Raw genomic sequence first — 12,071 nt, forward strand, 5'->3', positions numbered from 1 at the left:
GAAGTAACGGAAGAGGAGAAGGACCTAGGGGTCCTCGTAGACCGCAGGATGACTATGAGTCGACAATGCGACGTGGCGGTGAAAAAAGCCAATGCTGTCTTGGGATGCATTAGGCGAGGTATATCTAGTAGGGATAAGGAGGTCCTGCTTCCATTGTACAAGGCGCTGGTGAGACCTCATTTGGAGTACTGTGTGCAGTTCTGGTCTCCCATGTTTAAAAAAGATGAACTCAAACTGGAACGGGTGCAGAGAAGGGCCACTAGGATGATCAGGGGAATGGAAAACCTGTCGTATGAAAAGAGACTAGAGGAGCTTGGGTTGTTTAGTCTGACCAAGCGAAGGCTGAGGGGGGATATGATTGCTATCTTTAAATATATTAGAGGGATTAATACAGGGGAGGGAGAAGAATTATTCCAGCTTAGTACTAATGTGGATACGAGAACGAATGGATATAAACTGGCCGTGGGGAAGTTCAGGCTTGAAATTAGACGAAGGTTTCTGACCGTCAGAGGGGTGAAATATTGGAACGGCCTTCCGAGGGAAACGGTGGGGGCGACGGACCTGTCTGGTTTTAAGATTAAGTTAGATAAATTTACGGAGGGAATGGTTTAATGGTAAAACATAGTAGTCAAGGAAAACCAAGCAATGGTAGGTAAATAGTATAATGGCTGACAGGGGTCAGGCTGGAGACTCTTGCCTATATGCTCGGGGTCTTACTGATCGCCATATTTGGGGTCGGGAAGGAATTTTCCTCCAGGGCAGATTGGCTGAGCCTCTGGAGGTTTTTCGCCTTCCTCCGCAGCATGGGGCAGGGATCTCTAGCAGGAGGGTCTATGCCGATTGAAGTCACTTAAAACAGGATTGGGGACTTCAACAGCAGAGTACAGGGAAGGGGTAGGGACGGTTTTATGGCCTGCAGCATGCAGGGGGTCAGACCAGATGATCATAATGGTCCCTTCTGACCTTAAAGTCTATGAGTCTATGAGTCATCAATAGGCGATGCTTAAAATGAAGTGTTGCTTAATACTGATTTGAATTCACAGGCTTCACTTCACCAGGTTTGTGCCCACATTTCTTTTGATTGGAATAGTTCACATCCCCCCCCTTTTCAGAGTTTTAGTTGACCCCAAGATCACAAAGGGAAACTCTTGTTTCACGTTACATTGTGAAAAACAACTAGTTTTGCACGATTTTGATGCTGACTCATAAACCTGGCCCAGGTTCACCCAACAGTAGCAAGTCATAGCAAGTCTTTCAGCACAGGTAGGTTAACTGGCCTGTGTGGAGTGGAACACCAAACTGAAACCAAGTCAGACTTGCATTGCTTCCCTTTTAATTGTAAATATTTAGGACGTTAGTATTATCCAAGAATCTTCCATAGGATAACTAAAGGGCAAATTCTGCTCAGACTTGCACCCGGTGCAATCCCATGGAGTTTTCTTTCCATAAGAAATAGGTTCTCAAACTACAAAGAGTAGTGCCAGGTTCCTCTTATTTGGAAAGAAAATGTTGGCATTGAGTTTCTCCAGGATGATTAGCCATCCCAAGTTCAACCATCAGCTTGGCAAAAACTGCTCTTCGTCTATGTACTCATCTCAGCTCATACAAATCTTCTGTAGTTTAACTTTGTCAAGATTTGGAGCCTTTTTATCAAATAGAATAAGGTGGCAATGCGCTAAAGGAAAAATTAGTTTCACAAGGGCAGAAAGTGCTTTTTGCATGTTCTTGTCTCACCTATAGGGAAGGCTCATTGGAGTAATTAGAGCATGGAGCTGGGGTGTCACTTAATCCCTCTTGGCCTTCGTTTACCCATCTGTAAAAGGGAGAAAATTGCCTACTTTACAAGGTTGTTGTAAGGCTTGACTGATGAACATTGGTAAAGCAGTTGGAGATTATAATTATGATTTATTGTATAGCGCCACAGGTGTTCATAGCACTTTACAGGCAAGTAAAAAGTGCCTTCATGACCATATAATCTTTAGCTGAACGATCAAATACTATTTCATAACTGTGTGCCACAAGGTTTCTTGCACTTTCTTCTGAAGTATCTGATTCTGGTCACTGTGGGAGACAGGATCCTGGTCCCACTATGCAAAGTAGTATTTAGCCATGGTAAAATTCTGTGAATAGCTTGATTTTACATTGATCTCTACTAACACCAAACTAGCTCCACACACAGCTCAAAGCCCTACTGTCAGCAAACCAAGACATATCTATGCCTTAGATAGCTACTAAAGGTAAGTAGATAAAGTCACTGTAGCTATAGAAGCAACAAGTTGTTGGGGGTCTCAAGCCTACAAGAGTATAATTCATACCAGCTAGTATGAAAGTTGTGATGTCCTCTGGCTGCCCCGACTAACTCGTTTCCTCCCATTCTTCCTTCTTTACTTCTTTAGAAATGCACATTCCCCTGTCCCTAATTTTTTTTAACAGAGGGAGAATCCTGCTGGGACCCTTCCCTGCTCCTCTGTAATGTTTCAATATTTTAAAATGAAAATAAAAAGGAAGATGCAGACTGAAAAGGTTCAGTAGAATGGCCATAAAATGGGGTTACTCTTGACTGGAGCTGGTTGAATTATTTGGATTATCTGTTAGTCCTCTTGACTAGTTGTGAATTGAACATGAATCAGTTCAGATTTCGGTACCTATATTTGTTACTTGCAAGTATTTGCCAAATAGTTTATATGAACAATTTTCACTCTCTGAGGTGTTTGCGAACTGTTCACTTCCTATTGGCAATGTGTTATTGATCACATATGTATTGTTTCCTCTTCCAAACTGGATGACTGAAGCTTTTTAGAACAGATGAATCATTGAATCATAGAACTGGAAGGGATCTCGAGAGGTCATCTAGTCCAGTCCCCTGCACTGGTGGCGGGACTAAGTATTATCTAAACCATTCCTGACAGGAGTTTGTCAAACCTGCTCTTAAAAATCTCCAATGATGGAGATTCCACAGCCTCTCTAGGCAATTTATTTCAGCGCTTAACCACCCTGACAGTTAGGAAGTTTTTCCTAATGTCCTCCCTTGCTGCAATTTAAGCCCATTGCTTCTTGTCCTATCCTCAGAGGTTAAGAAAAACAATTTTTCTTCCTCCTCCTCGTAACAACCTTTTACATTCTTGAAAGCTGTTATCATGTCCCCTCTCAGTCTTCTCTTTTCCAGACTAAACAGACCCAACTTTTTCAATCTTCCCTCATAGGTCATGTTTTCTAGACCTTTAATCATTTTTGTTGCTCTTCTCTGGACTTTCTCCAATTTGTCCACATCCTTCCTGAAATGTGGTGCCCAGAACTGGACACAATACTCCAATTGAGGCCTAATCAGCGCAGAGTACAGCAGAAGAATTACTTCTCATGTCTTGCTTACAACACTCCTGCTAATACATCCCAGAAGAAGTTCGCTTTTTTTGCAACGGTGTTACTCTGTTGACTCATATTTAACTTGTGATCCACTATGACCCCCAGATCCCTTTCCACAGTACTTCTTGGGCAGTCATTTCCCATTTTGTATGTGTGCAACTGATCCTTCCTAAATGGAGTACTTTGCATTTGCTCTTTTTGAATTTCATCCTATTTACTTCAGACCATTTCTCCACTTTGTCCAGATCATTTTGAATTTTAATCCTATGCTTCAAGGCACTTGCAACCCCTCCCAGCTTAGTATTGTCCACAAACTTTATAAGTGTACTCTGTATGCCATTAGCTAAATCACTGATGAAGATATTGAAGAGAACCCGGACCCAGAAGTGATTCCTGCGGGACCCCACTCGTTATGCCCTTCCAGCATGACTGTGAACCAGTGATAACTACTCTCCAGGACCGGTTTTCCAACCAGTTTTGCACCCACCTTATAGTAGCTCCATCTAGGTTGCATTTCCCTAGTTTGTTTATGAGAAGATCATGTGAGACCGTATCAAAAGCTTTACTAAAGTCAAGATATACCACGTCTACCGCATTCTCCCTATCCATAAGGCTTATTACCCTGTCAAAGAAAGCTATCAGGTTGGTTTCACACAATTTGTTTTTGACAAATCCATGCTGACTGTTACTTGTCACCTTATTATCTTCTAGATGTTTGCAAATTGATTGCTTAATTATTTGCTCCATTATCTTTCTGGGTACAGAAATTAAGCTGACTGGTCTATAATTCCCTGGGTTGTCCTTATTTCCCTTTTTATAGGTGGCACTATATTTGTCCTTTTCCAGTTGTCTGGAATTTCTCCGATCTTCCATGACTTTTCAAAGATAATCGCTAATGGCTCAGATATCTCCTCAGTCAGCTCCTTGAGTATTCTAGGGTGCATTTCATCAGGCCCTGGTGACTTGAAAACATCTAATTTGTCCAAGTAATTTTTAACTTGTTCTTTCCCTATTTTAGCCTCTTCTGATTCTCCCTCATTTTCACTGGCCTTCACTATGTCAGACATCCAATCACCACCAACTTTCTTGGTGAAGACCGAAACAAAGAAGTCATTAAGCACCTCTGCCATTTCCACATTTTCTGTTATTTCCCTCCCCTCATTGAGTATTGGGCCTACCCTATCCTTGGTCTTCCTCTTGCTTCTAATGTATTGGTAGAATGTTTTCTTGTTACCCTTTATGTTTCTAGCTAGTTTGATCTTGTTTTGTACCTTGGCCTTTCTAATTTTGTCCCTAGATACTTGTGTTATTTGTTTATAGTCATCCTTTGTAATTTGACCTAGTTTCCACTTTTTGTAGGACTCTTTTTTGATTTTTGGATCATTGAAGATCTCCTGGTTAAACCAGGGTAGTCTCTTGCCATACTTCCTATCTTTCCTACACAGTTGGACAGTTTGTTCTTGTGCCCTTAATAATGTCTCTTTGAAAAACTGCCAACTGTCTTCTATTGTTTTTCCCCTTAGACTTGCTTCCCATGGGATCTTACTTACCAACTCCCTGAGTTTGTTAAAGTCTGCCTTCTTGAAATCCATTGTCTTTATTTTGCAGTGGTTCCCAGCCAATGGGAGCTGCGAAGCTTCTTTAATTTCAAATCCAATTTATTCATTTGAGGATGGGAACCTGTTTTCAAGTGAATATAAACATTCAAAACAAGCACAAAGGTAGGAACAGTATTTGTGAAAGTAATATTGCCAAAAATGGTAAAATGAACATACCCATGAACATACTTTATTAAAATAGAAACACAACATTTGTGCGCTGTAGCATGGCTTTTTAAGGAAAAATATAACTAGAAATCTACATAGCTGAGCATCTTAAAGATCTTCAACTTTCTCACCAAACAAAATAGTTAAAGCCCCTCCCTGCACATGGAAACTTTAAACTGATATTCAATTTTGCAAGAAATATTAGTAGAAGTCTCCACTACAGAATCAAGTTTTAATACCATTGCATTCCAGCCTTTTTGTCTGTCTATAGAATTCACACCACAGTATTTCAGCACCCAATTTTCACTTCTTATATTGTGGGGAGGAAAGATTAGACCTGATATAACTTAGAGAATTTTTCACTTGACCAGAGCTCAAAGAAGTGTACATGCCTCTGCTTCCAACTGTGCATAAAACTAAGACATTTGTTCAGCTACTGATATACAAACTTCTGTAAACATCAGATGTTAGTTGAATGGATGACTTGCATCTCAGTTTTATTTGACAATGTTCCAATTAGGACTAAACCCTCTTTTCAACACACAGTATTTTGCTCTTGCAAGCAAATTTGGCCATTGGCCATCTCTCCTGTTATTGATGATGAGTCTGAGAACTGCATATACAAATGATTTAATTGCATATATAAATGATTTAATTGCATATTAGATCAATCTAATGTGGATGTACCCAATCATATAATTATTCAAAAGATAATGATTTTGTATCCATTTATCAAAGAAGTTGCATATTTAGTTCACATTTTAGGGAGATCTTTAGTAAGCAAGTTCTCTAGCAACTTACAGGGAAACATACTGCACCTTTTGCTAGTATGCTTTCTTTTCTACTTAACTCTCCTTTACTGAATAAAGTACATGGATGAGTTTTAATGAAGTGGGCATTCTTAAATATCAACATGCAAAAGCTACTTTTTGTCACTCTCTAAAAAGCACGAAACAGTGGGCTATTATTCTCAGCATTCAATTTTGGAGAACCCAAAAAGAACTGGGGCCTTCAAATTGGGGCATTCTTATTGGGGATGCATGAAAGATCCATGCAGCCTAGCTTGGCCAATGGCACCCTCCAATCTCACTGAGCCAATATACCATTGGCTAGGAACATGAAGACCACCACAGATCAGACTAGCTGGCTGGGGTGCCAGCCAAAACAGCTTTAAATCTGTTCAGGGGAGCAGATGGCTAAAAACATTTGTCACATGCTTCTGACATTTTTATTGCAGTTGAATGTTTGCACACTGCTACATCTATGTTCACTGGCTAATTTTTTCTTCCTTTCCTATCACATAGTATCATTAACCTAATATTATTTTCCTTTTCTATCGTGCAATAAAAACTTTTAAGCCATGCTCGCCAGGTAGAGGGTGGACCTAGAGGGTTAATTATTTGGCAGTCGGGGTGCAGCATTTAACCTTGTAGCAGTTGGGTGACAGAGACTATGCTTTCTCTCTTGGAGCAGGAATCACTCGTCCTATATGAGGAATGATGGGGTTGATCTATAGAAGGATTTATTGGTTGTATACAAAACTGCATGAGAGTGAATTAGGCTATAGCCCATCCTGGCATTTAACTTTTTATACCACACCCATTATCATAGTATCAGAGAACCTTACTGGAGGTCTTTCAGCTGGAGAGGGACAAATTTAAGGTATCAGACGTAGGAGTATGGCAGTCCCAGCATCCCTTCCTATGGGATGTTTATAGCTATTCAATAAAGTTAAAGCCTGTTCTGTCCCTTTCAAATGGAATCCACTTATCTCTGACATCAATCGTACATGTCTTTATCAAATGCCATCTGTAAAGTTCTGGCACCATGGATTTTTGCTTGCATTGATATAACCTTTAGCTAGCCACTTTTCACTGAATAAAAACACTTGGTCAGAGAGAGGGCTGCTCAGGCAGACATTACTGATGATTTGATCAGCATCCAAAAATTTTTTTATCACAGCCCGGAATAAATATATCTCCAAGATCTAATTTGTCTAGTATACATTTGGACTTGTATACTTGTCTGTAATAGTGGGCATCTGATGACTCCCTATAATGTTACATTACCTGCCCAAGATAACTGCTAATTTTTTTATAAATACTAGAAACCGGTTTGTATGTCATGTTAGATTAAAAGATTAATTCATGTTATTCTGGAAACAGCTCCTTGAAAAGAGAACTCTCCTCAAGTGTCTAATGTCCACATAACACTCTTATTTTCAGAGGGGTAGCCGTGTTAGTCTGTATCCTGAATTCAGATGTATTGCATCTGAAGAAGTGGGTTTTTTACTTACAAAAGCTTATGCCCAAATAAACCTGTTAGTCTTTTAGGTGCCACCGGACTCCTTGTCACTCTTATTTTCTGATCCAAGGGGTTTTAAAAATGATAATTGCATTTTTCATTGTTTAATAACAAAGGTTTGTGATAAAACATGACCTTTTTGAGAAGATTTCATTGTTCCAATGGGCCCCACCATACAAGAAGGATGTGGAAAAATTGGAAAGAGTCCAGCGGAGGGCAACAAAAATGATTAGGGGGCTGGAGCACATGACTTATGAGGAGAAGCTGAGGGAACTGGGATTGTTGAGTCTGCAGAAGAGAAGAATGAGGGCAGGGCCGGCTCCAGGCACCAGCAAAGGAAGCAGGTGCTTGGGGCGGCCAATAGAAAGGGGCGGCACTCCATCTGGTATTGGGGCGGCACCTCCGGGTCTTCGGTGGGAATTCGGTGGCAGGTCCCTCAGTCCCTCTCTTCCTCTTTGCCTCTCTGCCGCTGAAGTGCCACCAAAGAAGAAGAGAGGGAGTGCAGGACCCGCTGCAGAATTGCCACCGAAGAATGAAGCGGCACGACTGAGCTGTCGTTGATTGGCTTTTTTTTTTTCCCCCGCTTGGGGCGGCAGAAAAGCTGGAGCCAGCCCTGAATGAGGGGGGATTTGATAGCTGCTTTCAACTACCTGAAAGGGGGTTCCAAAGAGGATGGATCTAGACTGTTCTCAGTGGTACCAGATGACAGAACAAGGAGTAATGGTCTCAAGTTGCAGTGGGGGAGGTTTAGGTTGGATATTAGGAAAAACATTTTCACTAGGAGGGTAGTGAAGCACTGGAATGGGTTACCTAGGGAGGTGGTGGAATCTCCTTCCTTAGAGGTTTTTAAGGTCAGGCTTGACAAATTCATGGCTGGGATGATTTAGTTGGGCATTGGTCCAGCTTTGAGCAGGGGGTTGGGCTAGATGACCTCCTGAGGTCCCTTTCAACCCTGACATTCTATGATTCTATGAAATGAGTGTAAACCCCAACAACATGACTATACAATCCTGCAAAATCAACATATGTCAATGTGAGTAGTCCATTGTCTCCAGCAGGACCAACCAGAGGAATGAGAGTTATGTATGTACATTTCTGCAGGATCAGGCACATACAGACCTAAAGTTCTTTGAAACTGACATTTTCTAGATGATGAATGCAGATTATGCACTTGCCTCATATGATTAGTTGCATTTATTGGCTTTATAAATATATATTAAATGTTATATGAATAGCTTCTTAAATATAATACAACAAAACCCCACAATTTTTACCACTGAAAGATCCCAGAGCATACTGTGATCCATTCAACTCAGAGCAGGGTATATGATAAACAGGATCTTTCAGACTAGTAACTCGGGAAATAGGGCAAATCCAAGAGGGAGTCATGGGACTTCTACCATTGTCTTTATTACAGGCTGCCATTTTCCCTTTCTTTTATAACTCTTCTTTCTCCTTTCTGTGATGAGCCCTTGGCACAAAGCCTCTATTCAAGAGATTGACAGACTTACCTCCAAGGGCTCCATTCACTCCTGCTGGTGCAGAGGTGTAACTGGCTTCTAGCATTGGAAGCCCAGGAGTGAATCAAGCTCCAAGAGTGTATTAGCAGTATTTATATTGACCATGGAAGATTCTCTGCACCTTGAAGTCTTTAAACCATGATTTGAGGACTTCAATGGCTCAGACATAGGTTTGATACAGGAGTGGGTGGGCTTATGTTGTGCAGGAGGTCAGACTAGATTATCATAATGGTCCCTCTCACCTTAAAGTCTATGATTCTATGAAGTTGAGTTGCTTGGGAATTTTTCAACAAAATGTTTTTTCACCGAAAAATGCATATTTAACAAAACTGAAATGTTTCATGGTAAAGGGTCAGTTTAGATGCTTTCCTTAACTCAAAAAAAAAAAAAAGTTGAATTTTTTTTTGAAACTGTCAAAACGTGTCATTGCAATACTTTCAAAACAGAAATTTAGATTTTCTGGCCAGGCATGACTTTTTATTTCAAAATGTAAGCTAATTATAATTTAAAAAATTGTTGAAATCAAAACAAAAATGTTTTGAAATTATCAAAATGAAACATTTTGATTGACCCAAACAAATTTTTTTTTTAGTATTTACAGTTTGCAAAAATTCTCAAGATTTTGACGTTTTGTCCCAATGCCAGATGGAAAAATATCCAAAATCTCAAAAGTTGTTGTGGGAAGGGAAAACAGTGGCCTGCCCTGCTTTAGTTGTGATGCTTACTTGAGGGAAGAGAAGGCCTGATCTTGAACAGCGGGTCTAGGTTTGTGGGAAGCTGGATCAAGCTTCACTCTGAACTTGGGATGAGCTCACTAAAAGGTATGCAAGTCTCAGGAAACAATTAGCAATCCTAAACTGAGTTTTGACTAGATAATGAAAAACTGAAATCTAGCAAATTAGACCTGTTTTCTGTACAGAAGGTTCACATAGCTCTCTTGTGGGCTCTGTTCCGAGCTCTGACATTGGTCACATTACTTAAACTCTCCGTGTCTTAGTTTTCCCATCTGTGAAATGGAGACAATAAAAATACTACATAAATAATAAGTAGTAAATAAATAATAAAAACCTCTAATTCAGGGGGGTTGTGAAGATTAAGGAGCAGATTATTGGCTAGTGTAAATGGTCATAGCTCTACTGAAGTTACTGGAGCTATAACAATTTACATCATCTGAGGATCTGCCCCTATGGTTTGTAAAGCACTCCGTGCCCCTCAGATGAATGGTTTGATACAGTAGAATATTATTGTTGTTTATAAGGTGTATATTTGTAGATCATTTTGAAAAGTAACCTATTTTGGTAAGTAGCAAAAGCTATTGCTGCGAGTTTCCTGTTGTTAATCAAACACAGATGCTTGGTCAATTTGATCTAGTGCAAATTCCTAACACTATGGGTTCTTTGTAGGGGAATCCCTGGGTGAAATGGAGCCATCATTGTGGTTCTATCCCATGCCTTTATCACACATCACAGAAGAGGTGTGGCAAAGGAAAGAGCATAGGATTGGAGCATCTCTATATTCTGGCTATTTTAGGCTGGCAGAAGGTCCCTTTGGGGCCATAGGCAAAAAGGAAAAAGTTAGAACAGCCCTAACTTTAGTCAGGAACCAAACTAGCCACAGAATCCACAAGCTACAAAGCTTAGCCACTTTCCCTTGGGTCTAGTACCAAACACAGAATCGGGCCCTATATTTTTCATCTTTCACTCTCTTTGTATTCAGGGTTGGGTTTTTTGGAGGGGGGCGGGGGGAGAATCATGATTTAGTCTTTTCCACACCATATTTTCCTTCTTTTCTTTCAACTGAAACAATGATGTGCACAAGTAAAGGTGCGTATGTTTATTTTATAATATGAAAATATACAGGAGTTTTATGTTAAAATGCCAGTTACAAACACAGAGACTGGTTTCCTATTTTAAAGACTGTTTCCTGCATCAGCAAGTGCAAAAGACAATATATAAGCTCATTCTGCAGGGCTACCTTTGGAATAAAATTGTATCTGGTGAACTAAGACATCATTGTCCTAATATGTTACAGAGTGGCATATATTCACTGTAAAATGGCATATTTGATTGTCTTAATTGCATATCTAATTCTTTAAAATGCTTTGCTTTCATAGTTGTGACAAAACATATTTTAAACTGCCAGGTTATACAAAAATCGAAACTGCTATAATATCTCCAGTGGAAGTATTTTCTGACAATCAAAACTATTTTTTTCTTTATGAAAAGGTTCTATATAGAAAATAATCCTTTAAAATGACAACAAAAAGCTACTGGTATTAAGAGTTTGTATTTGAATCAGATTTGATAATATTTTAACAACTTCTATTTGGAGATAACTTTTTTCTGTTTTGATTTGAGATTCACAAAGGGAGACAGGGCGGGAAAAGCATCTAAATATGAGAAATGTAAATTTTTTCCTTCAAAACTGAAGTGTTTTACAATAAGCAAAGAGCTACATTTCTAGAGTCCCGAATCAAAACAACCACCTTTTCCAGCATTGGCTACTGCTTAACTCATTGTGGTCTCTGACCTCCTACAGTATGATGTTGAGATGGAGCAATGAAAAAATATCTCCATTATGTAAACATTGGTAAAGACAATTAACAACCTTTGTGTACATATTTCTTTGATTTCAAGTTACATTTGGGGTGCTACTGAAGCTTCCTTGTTATTCTTTCTAAGCAAAACAAAATCAGGGATATGTCAAAGTACATACAATCACAGTTAGGATGTTTCCATTTAAGTAATAAGACAATTGTCTCCAACATGTGATCCTTTTAAAAACAAAAGGATGGTTGCAAGCAATATCTTTAAGTAGTGCATGCTCCGTATTGACTAACTCCCACACTGATGATATCTTTGATCCCGCATATAAGAGAATGTGATGCTGCAGGTCAACAATGACAGCTACAGAAGAAACTTTCAAGAGTCAAGAGCTTATTATATCAGTGTGTAGGAAATCAGACTCATAGTCAAATGGCATCATAAACATATTTGATCACTGTTCAGGGGGTTTCCAAAATGGGCCACTGGAGAGACTCCTTTTATTACAGGGCCAACCCCAGATCTAATCAATTCAAATGTGCTTTAAAGCAGTGTTGATTAATCTGGAGGAAATG

Source organism: Malaclemys terrapin, chromosome 2 (genome assembly GCF_027887155.1).
Source record: "Malaclemys terrapin pileata isolate rMalTer1 chromosome 2, rMalTer1.hap1, whole genome shotgun sequence".
Lineage (NCBI taxonomy): Eukaryota > Metazoa > Chordata > Testudines > Emydidae > Malaclemys > Malaclemys terrapin.